This window comes from Miscanthus floridulus, chromosome 8 (assembly GCF_019320115.1).
Source record: "Miscanthus floridulus cultivar M001 chromosome 8, ASM1932011v1, whole genome shotgun sequence".
NCBI lineage: Eukaryota > Viridiplantae > Streptophyta > Magnoliopsida > Poales > Poaceae > Miscanthus > Miscanthus floridulus.
Genome location: NC_089587.1, coordinates 206788189 through 206798602, shown reverse-complemented (window position 1 = coordinate 206798602; position 10414 = coordinate 206788189).

Below are 10414 nucleotides of genomic sequence, written 5' to 3'. Positions count from 1 at the left end.
GTTTAGGCAGGATATATGAAACTAAACTTATATCTGATCTAAAATTATGTGCTACAAAGACAGCACAAGAGCAAGAGCGCCCTAGGAGGGAAAAAGAATCATTGGCATGTCAGTCACATTTATACAAAGCGAAAACAAAGGAACCCACTCTCCTCTGTTTCTTCTGAAAATCCATTAGTGGCATACAAAAATGTCAATACAAAATTATTGGCACCAACTATTACAAATCTGAACATGTTTGGGGAACTATGCTCTAACACATTGACTAAACAATCTGACACAAGCAAACTGATATAGAGAGGATGGAACCCTGTCATGAAAATATAACTATAAAAGAGCTATGGCATATATAGATCAAGACTAAGTCATCTTTGCTTGTAGTTTATACTATTTCAGATTAACTATAAATAGCCTCTCAAAATGTGCTACTTTACCTTGGTCTAAGAAATGCATCATGGGAGGGGGAGGAGGAAGGAGGGAAGGGAGAGCAGCAGTATTAGTATGGGTTACCAGGAGATAAATTTTTTAAAAGAAAATCAAACAAGGGGAAGGGGGAGGGAAGGGAGAGCAGCATAAAGATGTATTCTTGAAACATGATGTCTAGGTTGTGCACTGATATGCTAAAAGATGGCAGAGCAAGTCAGAATGGGCAGTTTCTGTACATAATTAAAAGATGTTAATGCATACATGTGCTAGCAGTACCATGGAAACATTGACTTGAGTGTCATCCTCCAAAATATATAGGTATAATTCAGTCCATATATAGCAGTTTCAGGATACGCAGGACCATAGATATGTATGAAAGAAGACATCATCTTAACATCAAAGTTTGATTGTGTTTTAAAAACCCAGTGTTTATGCAAAACAAAGTTTGGAATATTATGAAACTGGCATGGGATGCCAAGCAAGCACTGGTATCTCATCCTAAAAATACCAAACCGAACCCTATCAATCCTCATTGTATTAGAGTGCAAGTGGCATAAGCTGCTTCCTGTGAGGAAACTAAGTAAGATAAAAAGTAAGTCCTTATTGACCAGGCATACTAATTTCATTGGACCAAAATATGCAAGTCAGCATAATGACTAACTATTTTTTGAGCGCCCAACAAGGATCAATCACAGGCAACGCAAAAAAATGTAAATGACATATCATAATAAAATGCGGAGCCCAGGAGGAGAGGCGAACCTACGGGACGAAGCCACATCAGGGTGGTAGCCACGGCGGCGGCCACCTACGGGGGGCAGTGGGGGCCAGCTCGCGGACATGAGCCACCGTCCAGCCCGTGCACCGGCCATCGTGGAGGTCCGCTCACGCCGCCGACCTACCGCGCGCCCGTGGGGACGACCGACGACGGAGGGGCCAAACCCTAGGCCGTCTTTCGCGCCACTGTGACCCGCTGCCTTGCATCATGGGGAGAAAGGGGCATGGGTGGTGGTGGTGGTGGAGGAGGGGGAGGAGAAGGAGGAGGAGGAGGGAGGCCGCTGTCGCACGAAGGGCCGACCACCGACGAGGCCGCCCCGCGTCGTCGTCGGTCGCGTCGCGACTCGGGAGCGAGGCGTACAGGAGAGTGGGGAGGGGATGAGAAGTTTGCTGAAGAAGAATCAGGAGCTGGAGTATATATTTGCTCCACCGGATTCGCATGACAAGCCACAGAAGCTACCAAAAATGAACCCAGAGCGATGAGGAGCCGACAGAAGCAGATTCCAACAGAAGCGGCTACAAGCAATCTGGGCCACACGATGGAGGATCGGACAGCTGGAAACAATTAGGGTGACGTAGGATGGCCTAAGCATCAGCTAAACTAACCTGCTTTGATATATAGAGATTTGGCTAGATGGTTGAATTATCGACTGTGAACCTATTTACTAAATTATATGGCTATTGTTATTGTCTATGTTGAAATTGTGTGGCTGTTTTTATTTCTATGAGACATTGTTTATATTTACTTTTGACCATAGATATTAGATCTGTGTAAAATTTTAGTCTTGGAGGAGTATGGGAAGTGCGGGGAAGGAGAATGGACATGCTGGGAAAGAGATCAGACCACCTGGGAACACAACGAGAGGTTAGGTGGGCTTCTAGGCCATCTGAAATGAGAGGGGCAAGTAACATCTTTTCCCCTATCCCAAGGAGTGAAAAGAGGCTACTTGTTATTACTAAAAGAGAGGAATCCTCGAAAATCCTAAATTGCAAAGCAATTCGCCAGCGTATGGTTATATTTCAAAAGACCTGCGAATTGGGGTATAAATGTTGAGAGGCGCGCGAATAACAGGGTTAAATATCAAAATTTCTCCAGCAAAAATAGATTCAGAATTTCAGACTACGAATCACTGTTTTGGGTCTCAGTATGCAAATACTGAAGCGTTAGTGATTCCCGGTGTTTCTGTTCAATACTGGCATTTGCAGTTGACAATTGGTGTTTAGACAAATATGCCACCTTTAAAGTTCCCTGGTCTAATTATTTTTTCAAAAAATATTAATAATATATATATAAGTTCAAATAAATATATTGTTGAGACATGTATCTGGAGAATGTAATTAACCTAAATTGATGTTGGACCTATAATTTGAAAACGGGCTTAACCTAATTCTGGCATGCAAATCCTCATCAAATCTAAGGAGCTCTGGCGACAATCCGCCAGCGAGGGTGGTTCTAGAGTTGCGGGGGACGAACCAAGCAACCTTGAGCAGAGGTGGTCAGGTGGAGGTTCTCCTCCAGTAGCACATTCAAAATCTAATCAATCCCAAGGACAACCATCCGGACCACCGCAAGCAAAGACCAGGACATGAGACGTGAAGCTGTTCGGGCTAATGGTTTCTGCGGCTGATAAGCAGGTTGAAGCTGATTTGTTGTGAGAGAAAAACATTATTTCCATAGCTGATAAGTCAGGCTAATAAGTTTAAGCGAACAAGACGGGTACACCTGCAGACGAGCCCGAGGCCACAAGCCATGCTAGCCACGACAACGATAACAGGTTAGATGAGGCTTGCATCATATATCCAGGGCGGATGAGATATATGTTGAGTGAAAATGTATTTAAAAAATTGTTTGGTAGGATGAGGGGAGGGTTGTATGGACGGATGTAAAAAAACTAATATGTTGTTTGGTTACCTTCATGAGCTAATACAACCTGTCTATCCTATGAGACCGACAGTGTGGGTTACCACCCTCATCCTGCATCCATCGGGCCAAGTTCAAAGTAATGCTCAATTTGGGCATATCCTGCGATACTGCATCCATCCATGCAATGCATTCGTCCATGCGAGCACTGCAGCGCATGCAGCCAACCAAACCGTGATGATTCCAGGATAAAAGTTTAGTGGGGCGGCTCAAGGTCAAACTGTGCCAAAGGCGAGGCTACAACTTTAGCGAAACTAAAGTCTAAACAACCATATAGTTTCTCTACGGTAGAAACAATCATCTATATTATATTATATATGAAACAAATGGGTACATATGCCATGATACAACTTTTAGGCCTTATTTTCAAGTTGTAAATAAATTAAATATAATGGAAGATTTCTAAGCACAAGACATTAAAAGGGGTCCTTCTTTTGTTGGAACTTTGAGGAGGAGAGGAGCATCATGTCACAACTTCTAAGTTTACGGAGAGAAGAGGAGCATCAATTATTTTTGGTTTTATGAATAATTATTCATTTGAGACAGATAGTAGTATCACTAATTGATTTCAATTTGTTATCACACAACAAACAAGGGGCAAAATTGATTAACACAACTTCTAAGCTTACGGAGAGAAGAGGAGCAGCAATCCTTTTTGGTTTTATGAATAGTTATTCATTTGAGACAGATAGTAGTATCACTAATTAATTTTGATTTGTTATCACACAACAAACAAGGGGCAAAATTGATTATTCGAGAGAAGATGAACTGGGATTTTTCTTAAAGCCAGCTGAATGGGATTTTCTTGATTAAGAAAAAGCAAACAAAGAATCAAATGAATGCCCATGTGACGTCATGCGCGCTGTTGGGACCTTACCGTCTGGCACAACCGTTCTTGCCATTGCGGCGTTGCTAGGCTCCTAGGCATGCCTGTCTACTATGTTGATCACCCAACATGCCAGGCGAGTGGCCTGCGCCTACGGTATACGGGTTCTACGTGTTGTTCCCTAGCGTCCCCAGTGAAAGGATCAAGATGCCAAAGAGGAGGTGAATTGGGCTAATTCTAAATTTCTTGCAATAATTAAGCCCTACACTTAGCCCATTTCACCCCCTTGTGTCTAAAAGTGTCTCTATTGTTCTACCGCACAAGAGTTTTGTACCCTAAGTTTCAATCCTACTCTAGCATAGCAATTCTAAGAGTGTAAAGACATGTATTGAAATGCTCAAATGTAAATGCTCAAAGTAAAAAGAGGAAGAGGAATGCGACGATGTTTTTCTGAGGTATCGGAGAGTCACCACTCCCCACTAGTCCTTGTTGGAGCACCCGCGCAAGGGTGTAGCTCTCCCTTGATCCACGCAAGGATCAAGTGCTCTCTACGGGCTAATTCTTCAACACTTCGTCGCGGTGAATCATCCACAACCGCTCACACCATGACTTGGGTCATCCACAAGATCCGATGGATGATCACCAAGCTTCTAATCACCACCGAGGCGTCTAGGTGATGGCGATCACCAAGAGTAACAAACACAAACTCTTACTTGACCAAGACAAGCCTAATAAGGAAGGTGGATGCACACTTGCTACTCCCTATGCACTAATGGGGTCCTTAATCTTGGATTCTCAAATCTCAATCACCCCACTAGGCTCTTGCTCTCCCTTGCACTCAAAAGTATTTCCTCAACTGAACAAATGGGCAAGAGAGGGGAATTGGACGAGTAGGAGAAGTATAAATACCTCCCACTCAAAAACATAACCATTGGAACCAAATCCCCTTTTTTGCAAAGCAACCGGACCGAACCGAGGTGGAATCGGACCAAGTCCCCATGGGTCCGACCCTCATAGACGCTACAACGCCTGAACTGTGTCAGACAGGACCGTTGGAGGGTTCGGACCCAAAGCAATGGTTCGGATGCCCCAACCGGACCGAGTCCAAAGGGAAAAACCTTCTATGTTTCCTCTCTGTGTGACTCCGGACCGAGACCGTGTAGGGTCCGGACTAGACATGCACTGGGTCCGGTGCTCCCTAGGCACAGACCCTAACAATCGGACCAGGGCGCCAGGGTCCGGTTGACCCTGAACCAGGGTCCGGTTCACCCTACGCTCTGAGAAACCCTTTGTGACTACCATGTGTCCTTCGGACCCATCACCACGGTCCGGTTCAAACAAACAGTTAGGGTCCGGTTCACATTAAACCCCCCAAATCATATCCAATTCAAAAACTTTGTGACCAGAGTTTGTTCCATTTGATCTTTGGGTCATCCCTGAGCTACCTAGTGCTAAGTTTGACAAGTGTGCACCACACCTAACACATTAGACTCACCTAGGTCAAGATACTAGTTTATACCTCCCTTAATGGTACGGCCAAATGAAAAACAAAGTCATAAACTACTCTAAGTGTATCTCCAACGCCAAATGACACTTAGAACTAGTCCATCCTTAACCTGCCATCCATTGTTTGAAAACCAAAACAAATTCCATCGATAGGGGCATGAAAACCATTGATTGCCCAAACAATCAGCCATTATCGTGACCTAACTTAATTGCCTCTGCAAAACACATGTTAGTCACAATAATCTTGTGTCGTCATTAATCACCGAAACCCAACTAGGGGCCTAAATGCTTTCACCTAGGTTTGGGGCAGTCGATAGATGGACGTGCAAGAGACGAAAAGAGGATGAATCAAGCATTGAGGAAGAAAGAAAGGCTAAGTTGGGCCATTTGAGTGTTGGTGATCTGAGCCTTCTTCCAATTGGGCTTCATGGCTTTTCTTTCACGTAGATTTTTATCTCAGTTTTGAATTTTGGCCCTAGTCATTTGCTGGCCCAAAGTCATGGTTCTACAATCGTCTTCTACCTTTGGACAGAGGCAGAACCTCCTGCAAGTGCATCTATGGAGAAAATTTTTAGGAGGGGCTCATGGGGCTCCACTGATGGTGCCAACTGTGGTAGGGGGGCTCGAGCCCCTCCCACCCCACCATTGGATCCTGCTCCTGGACCATACTCTCCTTTTTAATTCAGCTTTTTAGCTAGACGTAAATAGATGTGATCAAAGACAAGTTCAAAATTAACGACGGTGAGAAAGAAAACAAGCATAAAAATGTCATTGTCACTGCAGCCTTGAAAGTTCCACAGTGGTTATGTTATATCATTATATCATTTTCGCTGACTGTAGCTAGCTGATACCTGCTATGGCGCTCACTCCTATTAAGGTTACTAGCCAAATGATCTACCATCAAATGAAATGGTGGTCACTAAACAGAGTAGAGGAAATAAAAAAACAAATGCACTTCTAGCTACCCAAAGAAATCTACAACTCATGAGAAGAGATTCTTTCAACTGTATAAACTGACTACTTATTTGTTTTATTTAGCTACTCAATTGATATTCTATGGCATCACTTCAAGGGCCTGTTTGGAACATGGGAATTTTTCCCTTCTTCCTGTGTTTTTCCTACGAAATTGAACCGATTCCTATGGAATTCCTAGTGTGATTCCTAGTGAAATTCCTGTGTTCTAAACAGGACCCTCACTATATTCTCATAAGAATGTTTTGGAACAATCCTAGTCAGGAGCAGATTCAGGAACTTGGGAGAATGGGGTCCCCTTTCTTCTCCCCCCTCTCTTCTTTCTCCTCTTCTTTCTCCTTTCTCCTATTCTTTTTCTTTCCTCCTCTTCATCCATGGCTACAAATTTATAGGGGACTTCATGGGGCTCCATGGACAACATGAGGGTAGGGGGCTGGAGCCCCCCCTAGCCCCCATGTTAGATCTATCCCTTGTTCCTAGTTATATATGGTACTTCTGTTCGTGGTAGTCTAGTGTAGAGAGGAGACTTAAGAAAATGTTTACTATAAACCTTAAAATGTTCACTATAAATCTTAAAAATGTTATGGGCACTGGACTAATGAATTTTATAGTAAGCAAGGACAATGATTACCCCATCTTTGATGGTGAAGAGGGCAACAAACTGATGATTTCGTAGTGGGCGTTGAACGAGAATCGTGTACAGGCCTAGAATGGCTATGGAAAGACTCCATGTGCACTGCAAAACATCTAATGCAACAAGGTACCTTTAAGCAAAGTGCAACTCATCAGTTTTGTTTACGCAACAATAAACAAAATTTAATGATGTTAGAAAAGCAATAAGTTGAGGAAGCCAAAGAGAATGCAGAAGGATTCAGTGGAATGAACTAGAGATGAGCAAGGATAATTACATACGAGAAGGCCAGTCAAGGTGATGAAGCCGACGTTGTAGGACGGAAACACCAGAGACACGATGGAGAAATCAATCTGCATCATGCAAAGAAAAAACAAAATTTAGATTTAGGGGATGTTAGTTTATCTAGAACATCAAGGGTTGTAATAGGAAAATTATCAAAGTTAGGGGGGCCTAGGCCCCCCTCTAGGTGCCCCCTCCTCCGTCTTCTCCACTGGCCGACCCTTACATGGTGAGGTCCTTTGTCAACACAAACGATGGCAGATCCACAGGCGTTGCTGCCACCCCAAGTCCAGGGGATGGACTGTCGGATGGCTTGCAAACCGCCCAGCGCATGTTTCTGTAGTGGCAGGGGCGGGTATTGAAATGTTTCAGCCCCCGACAAGGTGGGGGCGTTTTCTCCTCCTCCCCTTCCTCTCAACCGAGTAGCTCACACGCTCATTTCTCTGCGCACTTCACCACAGCACTGGAATAGAAACGGTTGATAAAACGGGCTTTATAGCGATGGACGACCAAGTGCAAGTGGCAGTGTCAGTAAAAGCATAACGACTGACAACTCGATACCATTATGTTGGTGAGTACTTAGTGGCGCCTAACACTTCCTAAAAGATATAATTTACCATGTAATCGATCAAGTGCACACACATTATGTCAAAATCTAGTAGTGAAGCTTGTTTCTTTAACTTTTTTTAGCAAAGTTTCTTTAACTTTTTTAGCAAAGTTTCTTTAATCATGTAGCACAAGACAGAGTTGGCTATTGGGCTAGTGAGACAAAGGGTGAGGAGGAGCTGCCACTAGTGGGCTGTGGTTGGCTGTCTTTGGATTGCAATTAGTTGGCTATTGGGCTTGCCTAGCAGATCCACTGAACAATTTTCTCAGCAATAGTTATGTCAATCTACGGTGAAGCTGCTCCACGCTGGATCCAGTGCTTCGGATCTGATTTTTGAAAGTTGGAGCTCTGCCAAATAGGCTCTTAGGGTGTGTGTGTGCGGTTTGAGAAATCATTGCATCTTAGATGTGGTGGTCCATCATGAATCCATTTATAGGTCCCGTTCGGTTTACTCCATATTCGGCTTGTTTTTTCAGTCGAAACAATATTTTTCTCTCACAACAATTCAGCCAGAACAGTGTTTTTCAGCCAGTTTCAGACCAGCGAACGGGGCCATTAAATTTGGTCGAATGACCCCATTCCTCTTACTAGTACTAATTATTAGTTTGTGAGGAATAAGGTGATGGTGTATCAACCTATTCTATTTTATAAACCAAATAAAAAAAGTAAGCAATAAGCAGACGATGGAGTAATTCATTCGTGAAACTAAACACACCATTAGTCTCTGTGGCATGCTCAGGTAGAGCTGTGGAGCCGATGGGCCTCGTTGAGATACAATCCAGTCCAGCGCAAAGGTTGCATGCAACTCGAAGACGTCTGTCGGGCCCCCGTTCCCCGCTGCCCTGAGCCCATCTCACCTACTAGGCCTCTCACGCCCCATCTCCCGCGCGCCGCGGCCCACGCGCACCGTCCACGGGTGACTTTGCTCGTCAGCCCGTGCTCAGTCGCCGCCGCCTCGCCGGTACTCCGTGTCTCGTGTCAGCATGCTCTCAGCCGGCGGCGGCGGTAGGTAGGATCTCAGGACCTCGATGCGCGCACGAGTTGGGAACGGGAACGCAGGTGCCCAAGGCCCGATGAAAGAGACAGCAGAGCGGCACTGTATGATGGTGTCGCGCCGATCGAATGGCTCAAGTCGCTCAACGTACTAGTAGGAGTATAGTTCCAGTACGGGGTTGGGCACGGGCAGCCACTGTTTCCGGACGTTTCAGCACTGTCAGCCGTCAGGGGTTGTTGGGACCGACAGATCGACACTCGTTTGCTCGTATACAGCTTACAAGCCATGACTTATTAGCTAACGAATAGTATTTTTCTCTCACACCAAACCAGTTAACAGTACTTTTAGCTATAGCTTATAAACCAAACCAGTCCAAACAAACAGAACGACTGGCCGCCTGGATCATGTTCAGACGAAGTATTGATCGTCTTTCCGGCACGCCTTGTTCTTCCAAAAGCCCAAAGGGCTCCGCTCTGAACTTGAGCCGCAGCCTGCATTGCGTACAACACAATACGCGGAGAGGGCCCCTGCGGGGCGGCGCCCGCCTAATCTCCACGCCGTTCGCTGAACATACTCGTCAGTCGTCATGAGAAACACGCGCTGTAGGCGCGTCGTCAGACGGACCAATGCTTGCTACCCCACCCCAGGTCTAGTGACATAGGATCGTAGTACTAATTGCTTCCAGATCCACCTCCTGATAGGCTGAGATTCCTCAACAAGGGCCACTCGTAGGAGATTCCATCCAGAGCTTCCTTTCTCATTCCGGAGGCCACAACAACCATCGAAGGAACGGCAGCATCCATGGACAAACACAGGACTTTAAAATCACAGCAGGGAATCCAAGACCAAGACTCCAAGAGCACATGCGTCAAGCAAACAAAACCTACCTACCGCTACCTGCCTCCCTGTCCTCCTCCGATCCCGGACTGCGGCACCAACCTAGCCATCGGCCAGCGCGTGCATTCCTACCACAGCGTCAACACAATTGGGGCAAGTTTGGTTGTCAAAATTTTTGGCAAAACGACACTGTAGCGTTTTCGTTGTTATTTAGCAATCAGTGTCCAATCATAATCTAATTAGACTTAAAAGATTCGTCTCGTGGATTTCGTCTAAACTGTGTAATTAGTTTTATTTTTTATTTATATTTAATGCTTCATGTATGCGTCCAAAGATTCGATGTGATGGAAAATCTTGAAAAATTTGGCATTTTAGGAGGGGCCTTGGTTCTCCTAGCCTTAACAGCGACACGGCCCTTATCGTTTTGTCCGCTGAGCTCCCTACCACAGCGTCAACACAATTGGTTCTCCTAGCCTTAACAGCGACACGGCCCTTATCGTTTTGTCCGCTGAGCTCATCGTTTTGTCCGCTGAGCTCAACTCCACTGAGATTGTACGAACAGTTGGGACTCGCTCCGTTATTGGCTGCTTTGGTTTGGTTTCCCTCCTCCTTCAATTCACTGGACCTGTGGAACGGTC